Source organism: Macaca nemestrina, chromosome Y (assembly GCF_043159975.1).
Source record: "Macaca nemestrina isolate mMacNem1 chromosome Y, mMacNem.hap1, whole genome shotgun sequence".
Lineage (NCBI taxonomy): Eukaryota > Metazoa > Chordata > Mammalia > Primates > Cercopithecidae > Macaca > Macaca nemestrina.
In genome coordinates, this window is record NC_092146.1 from 10,037,179 (window position 1) to 10,058,169 (window position 20,991).

General features: G+C 36.5%; 1 protein-coding gene across 2 annotated transcripts in view; it reads right to left on the minus strand.

Moving 5' to 3' along the window:
* Positions 1 to 18,909: 18,909 nt before the first annotated feature.
* Positions 18,910 to 20,991, minus strand: part of LOC105490422 (deleted in azoospermia protein 1) — a 62,952-nt gene continuing 60,870 nt past the window's right edge. For both annotated transcript variants that reach the window (XM_071089406.1, XM_071089405.1), the window contains exon 28: positions 18,910 to 20,774. The gene's annotated coding sequence lies outside the window, so the exon portion shown is untranslated. The remainder of the gene's footprint in view (positions 20,775 to 20,991) is intronic.

The window sequence follows — 20,991 nt, forward strand, 5'->3', positions numbered from 1 at the left end:
TTAGAGATTTTGTAACCACCAGGCCTGCTCTACAAGACATCCTGAAGGAAGCACTGAACATGAAAAGGAACAACCAGTACCAGCCATTGCATAAACATGCCAAAATGTAAAGTCCATTGATGCTAGGAAGAAACTGCATCAACTAACGAGCAAACTAACCAGCTAATATCATAATGATAGGATCAAGTTCACACATAACAATATTAACCTTAAATGTAAATTTACTAAATGGTCCAATTAAAAGATACAGACTGGCAAATTGGATAGGCTCAAGACCCAACAGTTTCCTGTATTCAGGAGACCACTCTCACATGCAAAGACACACATAGGCTCAAAATTAAAGGATGCAGAATGATCTACCAAGCAAATGGGGGAAAAAAGAAAAAGCAGCAGTTGCAATCCTAGTCTCTGATAAAACAGACTTTAAACCGTCAAAGATCAAAAGAGACAAAGAAGGCCAATACATAATAGTAAAGGGATCATTCATCAGGAAGAGCTAACGATCCTAACTATATATGCACCCAATACAAGAGCACCCAGATTCATAAAACATGTCCTTAGAGACTTACAAAGAGACTTAAACTCCAACACAATAATAGTGGGAGACTTTAACACCCACTGTGAACATTAGACAGATCAATCAGATAGAAAGTTAACAAGGATATCCAGGAATTGAAGTCAACTCGCACCAAGTGGACCTAATACACATCTACAGAACTCTCCACCACAAATCAACAGAATTTACACACTTCTCAGCAACACATGGCACTTATTCCAAAATCGACCATATAGTTGGAAGTCAAGCACTCCTCAGCAAATGTATAAGAACAGAAATTATAACAAACTGTCTCCCAGACCACAGTGCAATCAAACTAGAACTCAGGACTAAGAAACTCAATCAAAACTGATCAACTACATGGAAACTGAACAACCTGCTCCTGAATGACTACTGGGTACATAATGAAATGAAGGCAGAAATAAAGATGTTCTTTGAAACCAATGACAACAAAGATACACCATATCAGAATCTCTGGGACACATTTAAAGCAGTATGTAGAGGGAAATTTATAGCACTAAATGCCCACAAGAGAAAGCTGGAAAGATCTAAAATTGACACTCTAACATCACAATTAAAAGAACTAGACAAGCAAGAGCAAACACATTCGAAAGCTAGCAGAAGGCAAGAAATAGCTAAGATCAGAGCAGAACTGAAGGAGATAGAGACACAAAAAACCCTCCAAAAAGTCAATGAGTCCAGGAGCTGGGTTTTTGAAAAGATCAACAATATTGATAGACCGCTAGCAAAATCAATAAAGAAAAAAAGAAAGAAGAATCAAATAGATGCAATAAAAAATGATAAAGGGGATATCACCACCAACCCCACAGAAATACAAACTACCATCAGAGAATACTATAAATGCCTCTATGCAAACAAACTAGAAAACCTAGAAGAAATGGATAATTTCCTGGACACTTACACTCTCCTAAGACTAAACCAGGAAGAAGTTGAATCCCTGAATAGACCAATAGCAGGCTCTGAAACTGAGGCAATAATTAATAACCTACCAACCAAAAAAGTCCAGGAACAGATATATTCACAGCCGAATTCTACCAGAAGTACAAGGAGGAGTTGGTACCATTCCTTCTGAAACTATTCCTATCAATAGAAAAAGAGGAATCCTCCCTAACTCATTTTACAAGGCCAACGTCATCCTAATAACAAAGTCTGACAGAGGCACACACACACAAAAAAGAGAATTTTACACCAATATCCCTGATGACCATTGATGCAAAAATCCTCAATAAAATACTGGCAAACCAAATCTAGCAGCACATCAAAAACCTTATCCACATTGATCAAGTTGGCTTCATCCCTGGGATGCAAGTCTGGTTCAACATATGAAAATCAATAAACGCAATCTCGCATATAAACAGAATCAAAGACAAAAACCACATGATTATCTCAATACATGCAGAAAAGGCCTTGGACAAAATTCAAAAGCTCTTCATGAGAAAAACTCTCAATAAATTCAGTATTGATAGAACATATCTCAAAATAATAAGAGCTATTTATGACAAACCTACAGCCAATATCACACTGAATGGGCAAAAACTGGAAGCATTCCCTCTGAAAATGGACACAAGACAAGGATAGCCTCTCTCACCACTCCTATTCAATATAGTGTTGGAAATTTTGGCTACAGCAATCAGGCTAGGGAAAGAAATCAAGCATATTCAGTTATGAAAAGAAGAAGTCAAACTGTCCCTGTTTGCAGATGATATGATTTTATATTTAGAAAACCCCATCGTCTCACTCCAAAATCTCCTTAAGCTGATAAGCAACTTCAGCAAAGTCTCAGGATACAAAATAAATGTGCAAAAATCACAAGCATTCTTGTACACCAGTAACAGATAAACAGAGAGCAAAATCATGAATGAACTCCCATTCACAATTGCTTCAAAGAGAATAAAATACGTAAGAATCCAACTTACAAGGTATGTAAAGGAGCTCTTCAAGGAGAACTATAAACCACTGCTCAGTGAAATAAAAGAGGACACAAACAAATGGAAGAACATACCATGCTCATGGATAGGAAGAATCAATATTGTGAAAATGACCTATTGCTCAAGGTAATTTATAGATTCAATGCCATCCCCATTAAGCTACCAATGACTTTCTTCATAGAACTGGGAAAAATTGCTTTACAGTTCATATGGAACCAAAAAACAGTCTGCATTGCCAAGAGAATTCTAAGCCAAAAGAACAAAGTTGGAGGCATCACGCTACCTGACTTGAATCGATACTACGGCTACAGTAACCAAAACAGCACAGTACTGGTACCAAAACAGAGATATAGGCCAATAGAACAGAACAGAGCCCTCAGAAATAAGACCACACATCTACAGCCATCTGATCTTTGACAAACCTCAGAAAAACAAGAAATGGGGAAAGGATTCCCTATTTAATAATTGGTGCTGGAAAAATTGGCTAGCCATAAGTAGAAAGCTGAAACTGGATCCTTTCTTTACTCCTTATATGAAAATTAATTCAAGATTGATTAAAGACCTAAATGTTAGACCTAAATGTTAGACCAAAGTAACCCTAGAAGAAAACCTAGGTAATACCATTCAGGACATAGGCATGGGCAAGGACTTCATGTCTAAAACACCAAAAACAATGGCAACGAAAGCTAAAATTGATAAATGGGCTCTAATTAAACTAAAGAGCTTCTGCACAGCAAAAGAAACTACCATCAGAGAAAACAGGCAACCTATAGAATGGGAGAAAATTTTTGCAATCTACTCATCTGACAAAGTGCTAATATCTGGATCCTATAAAGAACTCAAACAAATTTACAAGAAAAAAAAACAAAACAAAACTACCGCATCAAAAAGTAGGTAAAGGATGTGAACAGACACTTCTCAGAAGAAGACATTCATACAGCCAACAGACACATGAAAAAATGCTCATCATCACTCGTCATCAGAAAAATGCAAATCAAAACCACAATGAGATACTACCTCACACCAGTTAGAGTGGCAATCATTAAAAAATCAGGAAACAACAGGTGCTGGAGAGGATGTGGAGAAATAGGAACAATTTTACACTGTTGGTGGGACCCTAAACTAGTTCAACCACTGTGGAAAACAATGTAGCGATTCCTCAAGGATCTAGAACTAGAAGTACCATTTGACCCAGCCATCCCATTACTGGGTATATACCCAAAGGATTATAAGCCATGCTGCTATAAAGACACATACACACGTATGTTTATTGCAGCACTATTTACAATAGCAAAGACTTAGAATCAACCCAAATGTCCATCAGTGGCAGACTGGATTAAGAAAATGTGGCACATATACACCATGGAATACTATGCAGCCATAAAAAAGATGAGTTTGTGTCCTTTGTAGGGACATGGATGCAGCTGGAAACCATCATTCTCAGCAAACTATCGCAAGAACAGAAAACCAAATACAGCATGTTCTCACTCATAGGTGGGAACTGAACATTGAGATCACTTGGACACAGGAAGGGGAACAGCACACACTAGGTCTTATTGTGGGGACAGGGTACAGGGGAGGGATAGCATTAGGAGATATACCTAATATAAATGACGAGTTAATGGGTGCAGCACACCAACATGGCACATGTATACAAACTGTAACAAACCTGCACGTTGTGCATATGTGCCCTAGAACTTAAAGTATAATAATAATAAAGAAAAGAAATGATTTTAAGCAGATAGAGAAAAACCGGGGTCCTTGGAACGTTTTTGTGTCATTTAAAGCAGTTCCAAAAATGTTTCTTGTGTAGCAAGAAAGCCCTGGCTCTTAAAGTCTGGGAGGCAAACCTTGATATGAAAATTCCTGCCATTAGAAACTGGGTTCACCCAAACATGGCTTCCTGTCCTCTTCTCCTTGACCTTGCCCCTACATGTGCCTGGCCCCATGACCACCCCGACATATCCCCACATGTGCAGAACATCATGGCACCCTGCATCTGCATTAAAAGTCTAGGGTAGTAGGGACAGTTATTTAGGGGCTACATGAGTGACATGCCTTGTCAAACCAATCCCCTGAGCCTAAGTGAATCTGGCACCATCTCCTCCAGCCTCCTCATGTAACTGGCTGATTTCCACCTCAGGGGTTTCCTCTTTTGGTTTTGGAACTTTGCCCCACCCCACCCCCCACCCCTGGCCCCATATTTCCCTCTCTTTTTGTAGAGAAAAGCTTCTTCCTTCTTCTTTCTTTCTTGCCTGTTAAACTCTCTGCTCCTTAAAACCACTCCACATGTGTCTGTGTTATTCCACCCAATTAGCAGGATACAGAAGACCTAGTGTTTTTCCACTCATCAGAGCTGAATATTTTGGTCCATTGACCAGGAATCCAAGGTACAGTCTTCATCAGAAGCTAGCAAGCTTAAAACGTGTTCTATCATTCCGAGTTTCTCTTTGCCTCTATATTAAAATAAATCCAATAAATCACTGGGAATCCATCAGTTTAGTACAGACAATTAGCATTGGCTGCTGTAATAAAAACTTGGGTGTGAGGCTTGCTGGGGAGAACATGGAGAATGCCACATTACACAAGGGTTTGAGGTTTTGGCCAGGGCACACCCTGGCATCATTCAGAGGCCTATGGTCTGCCTCCAGCAGCCCATTCAGGGTGTTTGCAGAAAATCCTGGACTTTCTTCTGCAAAACTCTTCTTCTCCATGTCCAGCATCTTACTCTTTCTCTGCATGAAATGTGCAGGGATTGTCACAGTCTAGGAACAGAGTTTTCCCCTTTCCCTCTGTGGTGAGTTTACTTCTACCATGTCTCTGGTGAGCACATAGCATTTCTAAGCTAAGACCGCCACTACTGGAAATAGAAATCCTCTATGAGGCACACTTTGTTGCTCTTCAGTAAACTCCAAATGTTTCTTTTACACTGTAAGAAATCAGGCTGTAGGCCTCGTCTGTGATGGACAGTTTCTGCCTTTAGCAATTTGGAGTAAGATGTTTTCTGTAAGAAAAATTTTAGTCTCTATAGTGTCCTACTGGCAGGAAACTAATCTGCCATTTGGTTCCTACGTTCCTTTAAAGCATCTATTCTCTCTCCTATTAAGACAGTTCATAATTAATAAGAGGATTTTAAGTCTAGAAGTTAATGGGAACCATTTCACTATGGGTAAATGCTTTAGCAATCTAGCAGACACTTCCCTTAACGGGGTCTTGCCTAATTGCATGATTTTTCCTGAAATCCATTTTGTAAGAAAGGCATACAGGAAACACAAGTCTAATAAATAAAAAGGAAACTAAAGACAGAGGAATAAGACTGCTTGTTGAAGGCATAACTAAGTCTCAAAAGTTTAGTTTCTCTGGTCCCGTGGCTTAAAGTGTCATGATTGTAGTGATGGGTTTCACAATTAATTGGGTGCAGAAATTCAGGAGCAAAGAAAAAAATACAGTTACAGAACAACTCCTTCTGTGCTAGTCTCCATTCGCAGAATGGAGATCACATACTGAAAGAAAGGAGGCTCAAAAGATGCTTTTGCTTTTATTTTTACCTTTTTTTTCTATACATATATTTAGTGTGTGTGAGAGAGATATGGAGTCTTACTCTGTCGCCCAGGCTGGAGTACATTGGTAAGATCTCGGCTCACTGGAAACTCCACCTCTTGTGGTCAAGTGATTCTTGTGCCTCAGCCTCATGAGAAGATAGAACTACTGGAACATGCCATCACACCTGGCTAGCTTTAGTATTTTTAGTAGCGATGGGGTTTCACCACATTGGTCAGTCTAGACTCAAACTCCTGACCTCAATCTGCATGCCACAGCCTCCCAAAGTGCTGGGATTATAGAAGTGAACCTCAGCACCCGGCTGAGCGTATTTTAAAGCACTTGGACTCCTTCAACCCTGAAACTTTGATGAAAAAGTTTCTTTTTTACTTTTGCACAATGGCATGGCCTTCTTACTACACCTTTGTAAGTGTTGCAAAATAACCCAGCCCATTTAGCAATCATAAATGGCAGACTGGAAGAAAAAAATTCCCCAAAATTAGAGAAGCAAGTTTCAGGGAACCATCTGAGGATGACCTTGTTTGGGATCTCTTCAAGTTCTCATCTCACTGGAGAAACTTTGAAAAGTAAAGTGAGGCTTATATCAAGTTTCCGATTATCCTGATAGGCATATAGAAGCTTTCCAAAATTTAACTTAGGTATTTTAGCTTTTACAAAGGAATGCTTTTCTGCTCCTAAGCCAAACCCTAACTTCAGCTGAAACAAGCAGCTCTGCAAGCAAAAGAAAATTGTAGAGATGAGCAATATGTCTTCTATAGTACGCTAAAAGGGAAAAGAGAAAATAGGGTAGGCAAAGAAATAGGGGAAATACCATTCCCAGTAGGAAAGGGGGCAATACCTATTGAAAGCCCTAACTGGAACTCCTTTCATAGTGTTTTTCCTTTTTTCATGATTTAAAATGACTTCTATCATTTTTATAACATTCGTCAAACCTGGGAAACGTCAATTTTCCAAAACTTAAAATGGTTGGCTTAGAGTTGAGCTAGAAGAAAGGAAATTTAGAAGCCTGATATGCTGGAAAAAGGGTAAAAATTTCTTATCAGTTGGGCTCTTGGCTTCTGTCTCCTTGTGCAAACCGGTAGAAAAGAAAATAAGGTATTGTTTATATTCAATGTACATTTATAAATAAGGAAAAAAGAATTTTGAGGTCTGTCTTAAGTTGTAATGTGTGTGCTTTGCATGCCCTTCTGTATGGTTCTGTCAACAAAAGGGTATCTTAAGTCAGGGTGAAGGCCCAGGACCCCATAAGCCTGCTGTTCAAGCCAGACCAACTAAATGGTCAGTAACAAACTGGGCTACAGTCCTACATCTTGTTCCAAGTCCTCAGGTACATATTCTGTAACCATGTGTCAATACTTTTGTTTTAGTCTCTGCCATTTTACAAATATGGCTGTCTTCTTCTGCTAAGTCGGTTCATGGGTGAGGGCCACAAAATCTGATAAACCAGTTTTGCAATCTGCGTGGTCCCAGCTGATCCATCAAAAGCAGGGTTTACAAAATATCTTAAGCACTGACTTTGAGAGCAGTTTAGGGAAGGTCAAAATCTTGTAGCCTCCAGCTACCTGACACCTAATTCGTGGTCCCTAACCTTGTGGCTAGCTTCTTGTTCTGGTTTCCAGGCAAGAGGAAAGTATATTGTGTGAAGCAGCTGTTATCCTCATTTTAGACTGTAGACTGTAAATCAGGCTCCTCCTAAAGTTGGTTCAGCCTAAGCCCAGCAATGGGCAAAGGGGTGGGAAATGAAATAGATTTGTTTAGGTCAATTCTCTTTCACTGTCTCTATCACATTTTTGCAATGAAATATTCAAAACCGGACTATCATTGTTCTGAAAATACCTTGGACACTCGTGGTTAAGTCATAAACTAGGTTGGTTTTCTCTGTGAGGTTACATTTTGTAAAGTTCAAAAGCCAAAAGTCTTAACTGCTTGGCATAGCTAAAGTCAAGTAATATGAAATTTTAAAATAATTTTCTTAAAATGTGTTCAGCCTAATTAAAAGTATATATTCAAGTTACTGATATATTTTTAAATGTCGCTCGGGAAAAAAAGGCTCTCTTCTTCTCAGTCGACTGAATTATTTTTGTCCATTTTTTGTCTTACCAATCTTAATGCATACCTGAGAGGTCCTAAGGTAACTTTGAATAGCATGGGACTCCTGGGGAAAAACAGAGTAGGTGCCAAAGTCCCTGTATGGGGAAGCATACACACATACACAAAACAAAACACCCGTGTTTTCCTTGTGAAAGCCCCCAACTTGAAAGCAAATAGTTCCCTTTCAAAGCTAAAGACTCTGTACTCTTATGTATTATATACCCTTGTGAGTCTTGGGGATATCAAGTTCCTTCACATTATAAGAGAGCTTTGATGTGTAATAACTAGGTAGAAAATTCACTGTATGAAATGGCTAATAGTAGATATAAATCAGAGAAGCATGCCCTTGTCTACCTAAAACATAGAGAAACATCCTCACCACTCCTGCCACTAGAAACAAGACTCCCCAGGGGGCTAATTGCTTTCAACTGTGTCTGCTTATTAGACCCTAAAAATGAATACTAATAACCTGTTCCTCCAAGGGCTACAACCTGAAGCCAGTAATCCAATTAAAAAGCTGGCAAATAAAAAAACTCTGAATCTTCTGTTTGAGTTGCTATATATGTGATGTGTGTAATATCTATAAAAACAAGCTCTAATTGTCTTAAAGAAAAGAAAGCATTTAAACATTTTTTAGTCCATGTGAGTTTAAGAAATGTAGACTTAAGGATTACTGGTAAAATGTAAGTGTCGTCAAAATGAAAATAGGTCGTCTACATCATACAACTTAAACACTAGGTTTGCTGAATGTTCCAAGGTTGTTTCCTGCCTTCTTTTCAGGTTGGTAAAACCTGGGATATATGACTATAGATGCTGAAAACTCACACTTTATCTGCACTTCTGTCTGGGCTCTAGAATCCACCCCTTGTATATAAGTAAAATCATGTATTAACTAGGGATTTCACCAAAAATGAAAGTTGCTAAACGTGAACATTAACTAAACTCAATGTTATTGTATGGTCTTTTTATAACTTAAGAATTGAAATAAAAGCACTCCAATGAGTTCTTAAGAAACTAATCTGCCCTGTAGTAAAAGAGTGTTAAAAGGTTTGTAAATATTTCACTCCATGGTCAAATTGGTTGAGATTAAGTGAAATGACCTACAAAGTTTCATTTAAACAAATTGGGGTTAACATTAACAAACTAATACAAGGGTTAAATGTGGCTTTGAAGAGATTGGCGTAGCCAAATGACATGTCATGTCATGTCATGTCATGTCATAATAAAAACTAATGAATGGTTTTTGCCTTTTGAGCCATCATTTTGGCAAAACAAGTAATTTATGGCAACCTGGATTTCTATTTCATAAAATCCAGCGTTCTAAACCTCTAACATTTAACAGCCATCCTAAAAGCATAACTCAAGTTTCAAAATTGTCCTTCCTAATGCCTGGCTTTCTGGGTGGTTTAGAGGGCTTCTGAAACATTCAGAAAAAACACATATACAGGACATATTTAGTAATAAGGGATAGGTAAAATGATGTCCAATTTTCTTTAAGTTATATTTTGGTGAATAATACTTATAGATGTTCCAAAATCGTAGAGGATTTCTAAAACTCTAATGTCTAAGTATATGCTATCAATCATAATTAAGGGTAAAGTTATTGTAAACCACAGAGAAAAATAAACTTACTTGTCAGTCATGTTTTTAGCTGTAACTATCCTGGAAATTTTGTCATTTGCAGACAATTGTCTTGCTTTTTTTCTTCTGAAAAGATGGTTTGTAATCATGCTATATTAAGGACTTTAATGGGTGTTCTCAAATGCAGGTTTTTTAAAGCTTTGACGATTGTAACGTTGGGATAAAGAATGTACTGAACTGATAAAGAACTGACATGTTCACAGATTTCAAGCAAAAGAATGTCTTGTGTTAATATTTGAATTTGTATACTCAAAACTATAACTCAAATTCTAAAATAATGTTGGAGTCCGAATGCTATTCCTAGGAGTTTAGTTTTTCAATAATGATAAAACATTTCCAAAAATAATTCCACATATCATCAGCATGAACCAGCTCAGGGGGCAATAGTACAAACTTTTCCCTCAGACCTTTTGCAATGGCCGTCCCCACTGTCTGCAATGCTCTTCCCCAAGGTATCAGTATGATTTCCTACTTGACCTCTTTTAAGTCTTTGCTTATTTATAACTTTCTGAGTAAGGCCTGCTGTGACCATTCTATTTAAAATGGAAATCCCACTCTGCTGAAGCCATCCGGATCTCCCTTGCCACCTTGCTCTAGTACTACTTCCTAACCTTCCATATGTGTCACTCCTTATTCTCCTTATCGTCTTTTTCCTTGACTAGAACACAAGCACTACAAGGGCAAACATTTTTGTATGCTTTGTTTCCTGATGCTTCTGTCTTAAACAATGTCTAGTGTAGTAGATGCCAAACAAATGCTTGTTGAATTAATTGGACAGAGTTGAACAGAGAATGGAAGGTGGGAAGACTCCCTCGTCACACAACTCTGGTGGCACCCTTCACATAGTAGTTCATGTGATGGCATCTCCTGGAATTGTGTAACTGCACAGGCTTCACAGCTGTGTGGCAACCCCAACAGCAACTATGGAAGTACTTTTTCAAAGAGTATGAATTATTAAACAAAAATATTTTTTTCTAGTAATGAAAAATATATTAAAAAAGGAAAACAATCATCTCAAATTCTCCAACCTAGTAATAATACCTTCATTAATATTTGCTGAACATCCTTTTAGACACTTCTGTACTGATATGTACACATACCAATCTTCATTTTTCATGTGACATCATACCATAAATGCCATATTAATATCTGCTTTTGTTTTTACCCAATAGTATATTACAATTGGCTCTCTGTGTCAGTAAATACAAATCTGTATCATCTCTGTATAACAGGGGTCTGCGAATTAAGGCTCATATGCTAAATTCACCTGGGTTTGTATTTTTTTGTAAATAAAAAATTTTGTAAACAATAAGATTTTTTTGTAAATAAAATTTTATTGGAAGACTACCATGCTGATTCCTTTATGTACTATGTATGGCCATTTCTGTGCTACAGTAGCAGAATTGATTATTTCTTACAGAAACCATATGGCCCACGAATCTACAATACTTACTATTCTTTTCCAGAAAAAGTCTGCCAGCCCTGCTTCATAGCTGAGTATTAAATGGTATCAAAATACTCTATTTGAATTATTCCTCTATTAGAAAATATTTAGCTTGTTCCAATTTTTGTAGATGAATGCGTGGTATACACATCTTTCTACTCATGTCCAGTATATCACCTTAAGATAACTTCCTAGGAGTGGATTGGCAGGGCCAGACATGAACTCTATAAAGATTATTGATGCACGTGATTAAAACGCCCACAACATGGAACCTTCATCTATCTCTGTGCTTTTGTATTTTCTTTGTGTATTTCAGTTTTGTTTAGTTGGCTCGAGTAAAATTACTTCCTTTTGGAAAAGTTCAGCTTGTATGAACTCAACTAAGGGTATCAGGAATTTCCACCCACAATCCAGCTAGGAGTTTGCTAGAGGCCAGGAGAGCTCCTGTCCAGGCAGCTCCAAAGAGGCCAGGGGTCTGGTGAGGAACGGAGAAGAGCAAGGTTGAAAACTTACAAGAGAGCAGCCAGGGACTGATGCAGGATCTTTTGACCCTGCCAAAATAACTGAACTCTGGCCCACTTCTGTCCTTTTGACCCCCATCAAGTTACTGAGAGTTTAGCCATCCATGCTCCACACAACTGTAGTTTTTCTTCTTCTGTGCACCTGCAGCTCTGTCTCATTAGATTGCTCTGAATTTTGTTATTTATTATCTAGGAAAGAAACACAACCAACTTTTTGCCTATTTCCCAATTGTTATGGCTGGTAGAAATAATCAGCATAAAATAAAACTGACAACAGATGCATACCACATATGGCAACATTGCTATTAATTAAAAATGGAAAGAAGGCTTGCATCCTTTTAATAAAATTTGTTCAAATTTTATTTTTTGTTTTTATTTTTTATTTCAATAGCTTTAGGGGTATACGTGGTTTTCTGTTATATGGATGAATTGTATAGTGGTGAAGTCTGAAGTTTTAGTGCACCCATCACCTGAGTGGTGTATATTGTGCACAATATGTAGATTTTTAGCTCTCATGCCTCATGCACCTTCTCCTCGTCTTGATTCTCTGATGTCCATTGTATAACTCTGAATGCCTTTGTGTTCTTATAGGTTAGCTCTCACTTATAACTGAGAACACATGGTTTTTGGATCTCCATTCTTAAGTTACTTCATTTAGAATAATGGCATCCAGTTCTATCCAAGTTGCTGCAAAAGACATTTTCTTGGCAACATTTAGACTTGCAAAATTTGATGTCAGGGAGTTTTGGATTTGGAAAACAAAAGTAAAAATTGCAGTGGCTGAAACTAAATAGAGAAAATTTAATGTGACACAAAAAACTGATCTATGAATATAATTTGTGTAAAAATAATGAAAATAAGGACAGAATGGCAGTGAAAAGAAATTTCAACGAAATAAAAATAATAATAGTAAACATGGAAACTGGCTTTGCTGCATGGCACAGAATACAATCAAGGGATTAAATCGGCTTGATACTGTGTTGGAAAATATTTTCTTGACGAAAAGTTACCTATGTTGGGGATGAAAGGTCTTTAAACCAAGAGCTAGACAAATAACTTTCTACTCATTATTGGACTTTTCTTATTAGTCAATTTTTCACAAGAATGTTGGGGTCTCTGAAATCACTAAAGCCCCAGTAGAAAGGAAAATGGAATCTCCTATCAGTTGCTGTATGCAGAACCTTTTTTGTAAGCAAGTGGTAGCCAATATTAACACTTCTCACACTGACCTTACCAGTTCTTAGGATATTAAAAAAATTCTGCACAGAAATTAAGTATTATGTACTTATTTCTAACAATTCCAAGGAGGTAAACATTATTGTACAATTTCAAAGTCTTTTTATAGTGTATGTTTAATAGCAAATAAGAGAATATTTTACAATTTGATTACATAATTTTACATACGAGTTTTGTTGGATTTGTAGGCAATATTACTTTTTACTCATCTACTATACTTCTTTAATAGGCTTCTGGTGAGGATTTTATAATGTTACACTGGTTTGTCTTATTTTTATTAGAATATGCTTTTTATTGAAGATTTCCTATATCAAAGAAACAAAGGAGAAAAATAAAATACAAAAATTAGAAATCAGCCTCAGCCTCTATCGAGTGCAGTCACCAATGTGCCAATTCCAGAGGCAAAGTTTTTTTATTTTTATTTTTATGACTCATGTGGTGACTTCATTTAAAGACACTGTTCCCAAAGCTGAATTATGTATGAAAGCAAATACAGGAGACAGGAAGCAGGGAAGGAAAAGAGTAAAATCAAGCAAGCAACATCTCAAATACCATGAATGATCCTGTTATTTTTTCCCCCTCATCAGGACTGACTCAAGGCCAGGGCTGCAAAATACAGAGAAAGACCAATTAAAAACTAAACTATCTGAAATGACTGTGGTCACACAGGTGAAACTTTGTTTTCTTAAGAGCAAAAAGAAACTTGTCAGCTTCTTGAGGGCAGAAATATTGTTATAGCATCTCTATATTGCCAACACTTATTCCCACTCATATATGGGAGCCAAAATAGTTGACCTCATGGAGGTAAAGTGTAGAACAGTAGTTAACAGAGGCTATAGAGAGTGAATGTTGGGGTTGGGGAATGGGAATTAAGGGAGGTTGTTTACTGGATACAAAAATATAGTTAGAAGGCATAAGTTCTAGTGTTTGACAGCACAGAAGGGTGACTATAGTTAACAATAATTTATTGTGTCATTCCAAATAGGTAGAAAATTAGGAATGCTCCTGCCACAAACAAATGGTAAGTGTTTGAGGTAATGGATGTCCCAATTACCCTGTTTTGATCACTACACATTGTATGGAAGTATCAAATTGTCACACATATCCCATAAATATGTATAATTATTATGTATTAGTAAAAATAATTCTGTATTTTGATTTGGAAAGTCTGCTATCTATGAGATAATATAAAAAGCAATAGCCCAGATGTAAAGTCTCAGTTTCTTATTTATCTGAATCCCAGGGTGTATAAATTTAACAAAACCACACCTAAAACCTAGACATGTCTAGCACTTCAAAGGAGTTGATGAAGACCAAATGAAATTATCTATGTGAAGTAGCTCTGAAAACCCTAAAATCCTATACAAATATTAGGGAGTATGCATGTGATGAGAAGAATGGGATGTGAAATCCTGCCTTGCCACTTCCAGCATTTTATGAACGAAAAACAGATATTGTGCTTAGGGAATGCTGGCCTATGTACAATTATTTCACTCATTTATTGTTCTACTCATTCAAAGTTCAAAAAAAGGGAACTATTCTAGAAAATATCCCAAAGAGCCTAGCATAATGGGCTGCTTCCTACTACCAAAGAAGGCATGTAAAAGACTGCATTTCAGGATGTAGTCATTCACCAAACCATGGCTGCTCTGTAAACAGACAACATATGAAGTTCTATTTACTGAAATGTAAAGGCTAGAGAAAACTTTGGTGGGTTTGAGTGGGAGGCAGGTGGGTAGATTGGTAGATGGGAAGCTAACTGTATTGACGTGATGCCCAATTTAATGTCATACTAACATTGTAAAGTAGATATTAGTATCATTGTTTTACAAAGGAGGAAACTGAGGCTCAGTGAGAAGCTCATCTAGGCTTACTCAGGAAGAATTTGGGGTTGGAATTTAAGGTTCACTCTTTTTTATGACATTCTAGTACCAAAGTGTTCGGAGGCATTTAAGAATGTTCATAGTAGCATAGTTTGTAACAGCAATTAACCAACCAACACAATTTAAACAATTAAAATTTAAAAAAAAATCCAATTGTCCCCCAGCAAGGGAAATAATAAACCACAAAATATTCAACTGATACAACTAAAAAGCAGTGAAAATAAACGCAATCTCCCAGTCAACACAGATGAGTCTAGCAATGTGCCAAAAAAAAAAAAGTTTCAGTGTCATGTTCTCTTAAAGTTCAAAATCATGTGAAAAGAAATCTTTTAAACAGCAGATAATTAAACCAAAATTCAATTTAGTGGTTTCTTCTTGGGGAGGAAGAGGTTGTGATCAGGGAGCGAACATTTTTTAATTAATGAAACGTCCTATTTCTCAAGCTAACTTGGGTATTTATTATTCTTTAAATAATTATTTTTATACTTTTGAGTGAATTAAATGTGAAATTTTAAAACGCAAACACACATACAAAAAAGAATATGGATATCAAATGCCTAAGGCTGTCTCTGTAACTTGATCTCAACATGTTTTTTGATATTGATTTGTTATTATCATTCTTGCTTAACGATGTAAGAGGTATTAGTTAATTCCACAGCAGGGAAAGGAACAATGACAGACCAAACTTTTCTAAAACCCAGGGATAATACTATTTGTAAAGTTTGTCAAGTGGGTCAAAGACATAGTTCTTCACTCCAGGAGGCAAGCACAACGTCTCTGTCTCCACCATATCCACTCTGCCCCTTCCCGCTCGAGCCTAGTCCCTCACCCTTGACTTCCCTGCTCTTGGCCCTGGAATCCAGCTTTGCCTCTGTAGTCACTCCCTCCTGTCACTGATTTCTGGCCACAAGTCTTGGTTTTCAAACCTTTTATGCAACCTATTTCAGCCCATTCATGAGTCACCCTTGCCCGTGGAAAGCTGACATTCCCAGGCACAGGCTTGACAGGGAAAGATGAATTTGGTGAATTAAGCCAATGAAATCCTTTATGAAAGTCGTAATGGACCTGACAGGGCTGTTTCTACCCTAAATCCAGGGGTATCTTGAGATGATATAATGAGAGCTCCCCAACTGAGGCCATATTTCTCAGAGTATGTGTTACAATCATCAGAATCACCTGGGGCACATGTTAAAAATACAGATTACTGGATCCATCCAGGGCATTAGAATAGGAGCATCTGCGAATGGGGCCTAGGATTTGGTCTCTCTGTAACACACTCCTGATGATAGTTCTGATGCTCTTTGATTTCCCTGTAAAATTGGTATCAGTGAAGTAACCTGCCCTATCAAGTATTGGGTTGATCTAATCATGGACACAACATTGGATGGTGAGCATATGGGTTTGTCAATGGAAGACACATCACCAACAAGAATGATGAGCAGCAACCCAGTCATGTTTGGGGGGGGGTTCAGGGGGTGGGAAGTGCAGGTCACGCTTTTCTTGTATAGCAGGTTTACTGCTTAAACACTGTTGAGATTTTACTCACACAGTGATGCTGTTCCAACAGTAGGTAGGGTATCAGCATAGAGAGACCAAAACAAAGAGAAAATGTCCTCTGTCTTTTAAATTACCTCTCTCTATTCTTATTGGCCCAGTCAGACTTATGGAGTGTGTGGAGGAGGTGGGAAGACTCATAACAAAATTTTTAAACAAATGTAGAAGGGCAGAGGGGACATGTCCACTTCAACATTGGGCCTGGCTGTATCAGTATCAACTACCTTTCTTCTATAGTAAAGTTTCATTTAAGATTGAGCCAGAATGAAGTGTCTCTATCCATTTTATTTTGGGCAAAGATAATAGATGTGATTAGAACCTTATTTTTGCTAGCTCTCTGTATAGAAAGCTAATTAAGGATTATAAAACCTCCAACTTTCCAAAGTGCTTAAAATGTTACTTTTGCTTCAAATTTATAAAGAGCATTCATGACCTCAATATCCCAGTCATGCAAGCATTTGTTCTATTGTTAAAGACCCAGTGAACTGGTATCTGGAAATTTTATGTGGATAAATGCACATTCCTGGCGTGCAGCATTAACAAAGGTGCACATAAGATAAAAAGCCTTGTCTTGGGAAAATGAACTGCAGACTTAACTAGAAAACTGTTTCAGACCAGTTAAAAATGTAAAATATAGCTACCGTAGAGTTTAATTGTACAGCGGTAGTTTCAATTTCTGTATTGAGACAATTTTTTTTTTTTTTTTTTTTTTTTTTTTTTTTTTTTTTTTTTGCATTTTCTTGGGATTGGACCACAGCTACAGCCATATTGGACAGATGTTTTTAACTATAAATGCAATGTTGAATTACCTATTATTTCTTTGCTATGCAGATTGGATATTTTGCATGAGCATTTAAAAACACCTGTTTATAGTTTCAACTACTTATGTCTATTGTTTTCTACTACAAAATGTACTGCCTACAGATGGAAAATTCTGTCTTTGATGACTGGTAAGGAACTGCTCACAACAATCAGTTACATACAGAGACATACTACACATATTGGGAAGGAACAGATTAGTTATCAAAACAAGTACAGGAACAATCCTCATCTAGGGATTCCAAATGATCATACTCAACAGCTGGCCCATTCGCAAGACTTGGTCAATGGAAAATACTGCTCCTTTTCTCTCCCGTATGTTTCCCCACATTCTGTATTGCCATCTTTGTGAAAGCAGAATGGTATGCTGCCTTATCGTTGCTGCTCCTTTTTAACCTCAACTGACAGCAATGAAAGCAGGCAAGGCGATTAAGCAATGTGGCAGCCCATTTTTATCAGTTTACTTTTAAAGCCAAGAACATTTTAGTGAAGGATTAGAGGTGCTTTATAACGAGAGGGAAGTGCTGTGGAGTATTTAAGAGTCAATTACTTCCTTACAAGACAGGTACTATCAATTTTGAAGTTGTTTCCAATTAAAGGTAATCTGATTTTAGAAAAACAAAAAAACAATATGCAGAATACACTTACGGAGGTGACCAACATTTTTAGAGTTCTTTGATTTTGCCATAACTTGAGCTTTTTACAAAAAAGTGCAGAACTGTATATTTCAATTCCAAAGATTTGATTTTGTGTTGATAATACAAAACTACAAACATGCTTGAAGTAACAAGCTGGTATACAAAGCAAGTATCTATATGTAGTTTAGTTTTGGGATCTGAAAATGCTATATGCAGCTTGATCAGCTAGAACCAAATATTCTGGATAATGGTTAGTATACATGTACCCACAGATATATGCATATGCAGACACACATATGTATACACATATTCACATAAAAGAATTACTAATTTTTAGCCTACTATTGGACACTAAACATCACAATTTAATCTTTGGTGATGCAGAAAGCACTGTTTGGTATCCTGTAGATCCTTGGAGTCAACTTTATAGTTATGAATCAGTAAGCTTACTAACTAATGAAATACAAGAGTGTCAGGAATTTCCTCTCCACTGGACTCAAGCTTATACAACTGAGTACTAGAGCTAGTACTAGAGCTGAGTACTAGAGCTAGAAGAGGTGGTATTGATTTTTTTGATTGTATCCACAGGAAGTACATGCAATATAAAAAATTTAAGCTCTATTAGGCAACTACAATACCCCAAAATAAATGATCTAGAGACTAGGCCCAAAGTGTACAATAGACAAAATGTTTCATAGCGTCCAAAATGTGAGGTACCTTAGCCGTGAGATAGCAGAGTCAGATGTGTTCACCAGCATTGACTCCACACTGCTGTTGATGCTCCTCTTAAATTTCTCTGTACCTACATTTTCTTGTATGGGTTAACTCTTGCCACATTAGTAAAATGAACTTTATACTTCTGCATTTTAAGAATCTAAACCTTGTTACACGAATCTAAACCCTGTTACACAGTTCCCACCCAACTCCCAACCATTTTAGATTACATCAGAAAGCCAAACACACTTTTGAAGAAAAAAAGTTTTTATTCATTTATGTAAAGATAATATCAGCAAAAGGTAGTAGAAACAGATTTCTAAGTTTAGAATTTTCCATTTTGAAAGGTTCAGGACTGTATCTCTTTTACGTTACTATTTTAAATACTTCAACAAAGACAAAAATTTATTCTCTTACTTCTTAAGGACATATCGGAATAATTAGAAATAGTTCTTTAGAATACAGGTATCATTTATAGAAATCTGGAGATTTAATCACAGAATGATGTGTCAGAATCTTAAAGCACTAAAATAACTACAGATAATTTTTTAACAGACAAATTCCTGGTGCTTTCAGTTTCTGAGGTGTAATAAAGCCCTCTTGGGAATTCTAAAGTTAAAAGACTTTTTCCTTCAGATTCAGAACAAAAATTCTGAGAAATCATAGACCCCAGTGGGCATTAGTAATGTCGCCCTTAGTAATTACATTAAGTTAAGAGTCTCCACATTTTAGGGAAGAAGCCACTGAAAGAAGGGCCAGAAAGCCACTTTCAATTCATGTTCATGGCAGATCAAATTATACTGATTCAAATGTTTTCCTTAGAAAGGCATTATATATAACATTGCTACCATTCCAGGGCTTGGCCCTTGAACTGCTCTTACACCTACTTCCATTCTTTACATCATCAATTCTAAGAGCAAACCTCCTGAAAGACTAGTAAAAGAGGCTAGGAAAGACTGTGCATATAGCAAAAGAACTCTGGTGCTCTAGTTGTGTGTCACAATGTACAATGAGGACACCAGCTAATCTAGAAACGACGTTAACTTTAACTCTAGCAGATTCTTAAGATAAACTTACTAAACAACTTTAGTGGATTAGAAATATCAGAACTACCTATTTTGACTCTTCTGGACGTGTTTTATTTTACAAAAGGAAATATAACCGGCTAAAAAACAAAAATAAAGATCTACTTATAGTAAGTTAACTAATACTTCAATGTTTTTATATAAACAATTCCTTTCAGACACTCTGATTAACCTTTGAGTGACATAAAAAACGCTGCAGCATTAATACCAGTATTTTGCACAATTTGACACACAGCCATTAAGTTTGGCATTTTAAGAAAAATGAATAGTATTACAAAAAAGAATGGTAACTCATTGAGAAGGTTATGTACCTAGTAAAGTTTAGTCTGTCTTCTATTCTTTAAAAAATTAGGCCCAGAATTTTAGTTACCCTAATTACCATCCCAATCAAATTTGATATGTATGTGTGGACTCTAGATAAAAGATAAAATATTTTGAATAAACGTATGACTCACTGATTGGACTGTTTGCTTAAAATCTGCTTTACTGGGTTTAGATAAGAAGACTGTAATAATGCTAACTATATATTGAGTTCCACTGATTAAAAATGTAGTTTTAAAAATTCTGCTTTTGTGGTAAATTTCTAGATAAATTATAAATGCAAAACTCAATATTGTAAACACTGTACTGTTCACAGGTACTTTTGGAGAAGTGAAATGTTTGTGTTCAGACTACCAAAATTCTTACCCTTCAAATTAGGTTTTAAAAACTTTTTTTGAAAATCAGTACTTGCTTTTAAAAACTCTTAAAATGCAAGTTTCAATTTTTAAAAAATACTTGCAGATACATCTTAATGTTCTTTCAATCTCAATTATTTTTTACTTTCAATCATATTAAACACAGAACCAGGTTCTGAATAAACATCCAATGAAGAATAGTTTCAATGTAAAATAAAACTAGAGAGTCTACAACTTATGCAGAAAGTTTCAGTGTGATTTACCAAAATTCCGAATTTCGGTAACTGTGGAAAACTTTTAGCTTAATATTCAAAACCAGCAACTTCGCATGAAACTAGATAGCTGGGAGGATCAAAAAGATTTAAATACTGCCCAACTTCTTCTGAAGTGATGCACTCTTTTATCCTGGAAAAGACGGAAATAGTCCTTTTATTTTACCGAAAATTTCTGATGACTACTATGGATCTGAAAGTTGTCAAAATTTAAACTACTTGTTTAAGATTTGTTTAGGATTTAAACGTTATAAATAATCAGAAAAAAAGATGATTCTTTTCAAGGGGCATATTTGAACACTAGGATAACAAATGTACCAAGATGGCTAGTTTTATTACATAGTTTAGTT